Source organism: Trichosurus vulpecula, chromosome 2, assembly GCF_011100635.1.
Source record: "Trichosurus vulpecula isolate mTriVul1 chromosome 2, mTriVul1.pri, whole genome shotgun sequence".
NCBI lineage: Eukaryota > Metazoa > Chordata > Mammalia > Diprotodontia > Phalangeridae > Trichosurus > Trichosurus vulpecula.
The window spans coordinates 250,391,835-250,397,834 of NC_050574.1; positions in this window are offsets into that span (position 1 = coordinate 250,391,835).

Genomic DNA, 6,000 nt, shown 5'->3' on the forward strand with positions numbered 1-6,000 from the left:
TTTACAGATGAAGAAACTGAGGCAAACAGAGGTTAAGTGACTTGCCCCAGAGTCACATAGCTAGCAAGTGTCTGAGGCCACATTTGAACTTAGGTATTCCAGACTCCAGGCCTAACCCTCCAACCACTATATCACCTTCTCATCTGTAAAATGAGAGGCTTGAGATCGATGATCTCCCAGTTTCCATCTAAGTAAAATGATCAGATATGGAATGATAACAATAATATGTTTAGTTTGAAGACTCAGTTGAGAGAGAGAGAGAGGGGGGGGGGGAGAGGGAGAGAAGGAAAGAAGGAGAGAGGGAGGAGGGGGAAAGGGGAGAGGGAGAAAGAGAGAGCTTCTTGTCAATCAACAGCAATTATAGGGTTATGCATGAAGATCACTCACTGGGAGGGAGAGATCTACAGTTCTTACCCTGGAGGCACTTTTACATTTAATGGAGGGGAAAAGGCCAAAATAGAACTATAGAAATGTCAGAATCAGAGATGACCTTCAACCATCCAGTAAAGCTACTTCTCTTTACAGAGGAGACAACTGAGTCTCAGAACAGTCAAGAAATTTGTACCAGAGGCACCCTACCCTGGTCATTACACTGGCCTTGAGTCTAGTACAATGTATATTTATTATCAATCTTTCCACCCAAGAAGAAAGAAACTATGGAGAAACTGAGGACTTTTTTCCCTAGATACTCTTTACAATTGTGTGTTTTATCCTGACTCTTTGTACAGCACCTAGAATGCCACCGGAGACGTCAGGGTGATGATGGTAATAATGGTCATAAATAACAAGCTTAAGTCTGGAATGATTGGGCCGTCTCTCACAATTTTCAAATGAAGAAACTGAGGCCTGTAGGGATGAAATGACATTCTCAAGGTGACTTAGCTAATTAGTGGCTGAACAGTGCACTTTGATGATTCTGAACAATTTGGATGAAAAATTCTATCTTCTCAATTTTGTTAAGTGACATCTTTTGAGGGGAACTGCTGATTTTGAGTGTTTGTAGGGCCGTTTTCATTGGGAGGGGCCTCAGAAGCCAACTAAGTCCAACTCCCTCTTTTTACCCATGAGGAAACTGAGGCTCAAGTTGATCACACTGCTTAGTCATGAGTAGTAAGCATCACAAGTTAGATTTCAACCTGAGTCCTCTGACTCCAGAACCATAATTAGAGAGGGCAAGGAGCCTGAGGAAATTCAGAAAGGGGAAATGCAGTGAGGCATGAAGCTTGAATAACTCTCATGAAAACCATTCTTCTTACCTGTCTTCCACTGCGTGAGCTAAGGCCAAAGTCTCTCTCTTTGGCAGCTCTTTCCTTGCCTTCTCAGTTAAAGTCTTGATTCCTATTGAATAAAGTTCTGACATTCTGCTTTACAAAAATACTGTGTTTGATTGGTAATTAGGTGAGTTCAGTGCAAATTTCTAAAATACACATAAAGGTGGACATCTTATCTTGTGTAAACTTGTATCTCTCCTTACCGCCCCCCGCCTCCCCTTTGACTCCCCTCCCTCACAGAGTGTTCTGGGAGCAATCAGATCTCAATAAATAATATTTTTTTGAATGAATGAATGAATGAATGAATGAATTCTTAGTAACCAAGCTCTGAGACTATAATACTGGATGGATTAGCTACTTTCTAGTTTCATTTTTTCTTTATAAGCACCACACTAAGTCTGCCTGCAAGGAGAATTTATGTCTCCATTTATTTTTTAAAAAATAATTATTTGAAAAAGAGATAAACATGTGATTGCCAGATTCAAGAAGTATACACCTATTCCTCCCACTCCTTCCCCATTTGATACAATTAAAACAAGTCTGAGCTCCAGCATCTCTGAACATCTTCTGGTTTTGATTGTCAAGCAATCAAATCAGCATTTCTTTCCCCCCCTCAGACCCATAATTTAGAAGCTTCTCTGCAGTGACACTTGGCTCAGTTTAATTATAATGTTCCTCAATCCAGAGAGCTATTTAAAGTGTGGTGGAAGCTGTGCATTTTGCAGTCTTTTTTTTTTCCTCTAATGATTCAGAAATTTGTACATGTAGAGCTGATCCTAAATTGAAATCTGATCACTTGGGTTGTTTGTGACTTTCCTATAGCATTTTTTCCCCTTTCTAGAAAGGCTTGGTTAAAAAAAAATACCTTCCAAGAAAATGGAGCCAGAAGACTTATCCTGTTTATTCAAGAATATTCTGCCTTCATCACCCTTTGCAGAAAGTGTATCAATTTGTGTGCCAATGTCTTTATGGCAAAGAATCTTCCATTTAAAGATATAATTGTTAGGTCCAAGATGGGTATGTACTTTAAAATTGCTTTTTAAGATGAGCATTGTAATTCACAGACTCATGGGTTCAGCTCTTTCCTGACGGTTACTGGCACCAGCTTTGCTCTTCATTATCTTCCATTCAGTGATAGTTAGAACTACCCACCTACATTACGCCTAGCCAGTCCTCCTTCCAGCAGTCACCCCTGCCCCTTCACGATGACTCATCCTCTTCCACCCCCAGCCTTTCCCAGTGCTATTTCCTTCTGTTTTTTTTTTCTCACTCCAGCTTTCTCTTTAAAGAGACTTCTTCATTCTCCAGTGGCTTTCTCCTTCCGCTCCCCGCCCCCCCCCCCCGCCCACCCCGCCCAACGTTCCCTTAATGAATTTCTTTTCACTGAGGGTGCACATACCAGTTAGCTCCTGTAGTACAGGGTTGTTTGCGTTCATGTGTGGTTAACAATGTTGTGTTCCACTTGTATGGCATTTTATGGCTCTAGAGGACTTGGACAAGCCTTACCTCATTGGATTCTCATAATAGCATGGTGAGGGAGGTCCTGGAAGTGTTAGTACCCCACTACAGAGGGGAGACATTTAGGTTCAGAGAATTGAAGTAATTTGTTTTAAAATCACATATCTCGACAAGCATTTTCAAAGGCCCTCCTATATGCCAAGCACTATTCTAGGCACTCAGGGATGAAGGATACAAAAGCAAGACTCCCTGTCCTCAAAGAACATCAATTCTACTGGATCACACAGAGCAGGAGAGGGGCAAAGCAGATCAAAAAACCCAGGACTCCTGAATGCCACTCCAGGGTTCTTCCCACTGCAGCCCATGAATTCCCCTCTCCACTGTCACAGGTAGCACTGAGTATTAAAGGCAAGTGAGTCCATTTTCTTCCTTGAAGTCCAGATTTCTAGCTCTGCTTGGACTCCACCACCATGCCTCAGTTACTTCCCCATCCTGGAAGTTCCTTTTGCCCCTGTGGTCTCCTTCTCTCATTGGTGAATTCCTTCTGGAGACTTTATTGTACGGAAAGGCCCATTCTTCATTTTCTCTCTCCATTCTGCTTCTTTGCCACCATGTCCCAATATGGGTATTTTCTTCCAACCTACTCTTTTCAACTCTTTTTTTTATGTGTTGTCTTCCCCTATTAGACTGTAAGCCTCATGAGGGCAGGGTCATTCTTTCTTTCTTTCTTCTTCTATTTGTATCCTCAGTACTTATCACAGTGTCTGGCACACAGTGTTTAATAAATGTTTATTGATTTGACTTGACCGGCTGCTTTCAATCTGTGATGGAGAAAAAAAATAAATCTCGAGCTCTTGGAGATCCTCATTTTTTTGTAGATTAGTTTTAAGTCTCTCTCTTTTTTTTTGACGTGTAACACTTAAAAACAATCCTACGCCAATAATTCAGTACCTTCTTTCCCTTTTGAAAAGTGCCAAGAACACTGGCAGGAACTCTGAGGGTTAAGTGAGGAAAATTTGCTCTCATTAGTCTACCAACGCTGTAGTTATTTGAGGCTTACCAAAGTATATTGATCTCTCACATTCTTGTGGTCTAATTATAACTCCCTAACTTGGAAAAGTGTGGGAGACTGCAGTATATGTTTTCTAACATGGAAATTTAGACCTCTGTTGAACCTCTCAAGCTCTGAGCTCCATTGCTTGTGGAATACGCATCGAAAGACATGCATGGAGACACAAATATGATTAAGGTGGCAGTCAGGAGACAGAGAATGAAAATAATGCAATTTAATGGAAGGATTTACAAGCAGGCCTTGCAAATGACAGTAATATATAATTTCAGTTCCTACACCACCTCACTGTCTGCTTTACTCAGTCATACCACTCCAGCCCTTCTCTGAGGCCACACCCTGGCTCTGAAACTGCTTCCCCTCTCAACACCATGAGCTCACTCCTTTCCATTAGTCAATCAACTCTGAAATTACTACCTCTTTCATGAAGGCTGTTCCCACTAACTGGAAGAGCAGTAATATTTCCTTTGGAAAAAAAAATCTGTCTGAAAGTATAATTTCCATGACAGGTTCTTTGCTCTTCAACTCCTGGTATATGTTTGCCCAGTTACTTGGGCAATATGTAAATACATTAAAAACTTACTTATCTGGCAGTCAATTATCTAGTGATCTCAGGTAACTGAAATGCAAATAGGAAATCAATCAATAAGTGTTTATTAAGCACCTACTCTGTGTCAGGTGCTGGAGATAAAAGATGGAAAATGTTGGGGGAGACAGGTACATGTATAAATATAAGCAGAAAGAAAATATGCAGAATAAATACAAGGTAACAAGGGGCTGAGGAGAGTTGGGGAAACCAGGAGAGGATTCCTGTAGAAAACCTAAGGATACGGACTGGGATGATGATTGCCTAGGTATATAGAGCTACCAGTAAGGGCCTCCTCTACCAAGGCAATTGAGCACTCTCTCTTCATCTTATATTCTCAGTTGCCTAGAGCTATGGTGTGGAACTAAAATGGAAGGTGTAAGCACTAAAGGGTACATGGGGATCCCTATGAACAGGGTATTGACTTAGAAAAGCCCATATTAACATTATCTATGTTCCATTATATTTGTATGTATTTTGTTAAATATTTCCCAATTATATTTTGATCTGGGTCCTGCCTCACTAGGGAGTGTTGTAGGCCATACCTAGCTCCATGTTTGACACCCCTGGCCTAGAGTAGTGAGAGAGTACGTGTGGCTTACAGTCATGCAGACACTTATGACAGAAGTAGGACTTGAACCCAGATCTTCATGGCTCTGAGGCCAGCTTTCTATTAACTATACTGTCCTGCCAAGAAATGAGCATTAATGGTCTCTCTCAGCAGCCAAAATAGGTATCGCAAAGTCTACTCAGGACTCATTATAAATTATAAATATAGGACAGCCTCTTGGATACTCACTTCTCACACTTAAAAAAAAAAAGCTTGGCTATGTATTTTCTTGGCTTACAGATTAGAAGATTAGAAGAAGCAAAAGCAAACGAAACTCATATGTTTGGGGGGGGGGTGGCTGGAAGCTTTTAGAGACAGGTGCGCGAACAAGAATGAGATATAACAACCGATAGGCCATCACAAGCAAGGAAAGAGAAGCACAGAAAGCAGACACAAAAACTAAAACCATAATACAATTTTGGGGCCATTTAGTGTAGGGTCAAATAGCCCTATACACCTCAATAGTATCTAAAAGCATGGCTGAATTCCAGTTGAGCTGAGGCTTAATATTAGTACGGATGACCCTGAGTCACAGAATCATAAAAATCTCAGTTTTGGAAGAGATCTCTAAAGACATCCATACCTGACCAAGAATTCTCCTACAAGGAAACTTCCCAATGATCAGCCATCCTTCACTTGAAGAACCCTAAGGAAGGAGAGTCTACATACTTTTGAGGAACCACTGAAAAGGTTCCATTCCATCTGTTCTGCATCGACCACTTAAGATAAATGAGGAATGCTTTAGAAAGTTTTTACTCAAGAACAGTTCCAATACATAGAAACTTTGGTGCTTACAGGAATGAACTTCAGTTCCCTGGAAATTCACTGACGTCGAATGGCACATCCCCAAAAGGTGACAATTAAGGCATGGCCATCCTTTCCTTAGTTAATGTGAGGTTTTTTGTTGTTGTTGGTGGTGGTGGTAGTAGTGCTGGCTGTAGGCATGGAAGCTCCAGGCCTAATAAGACTCTGTTGAGTTGCTTTGTATCAAAGAGCCACACCCAGT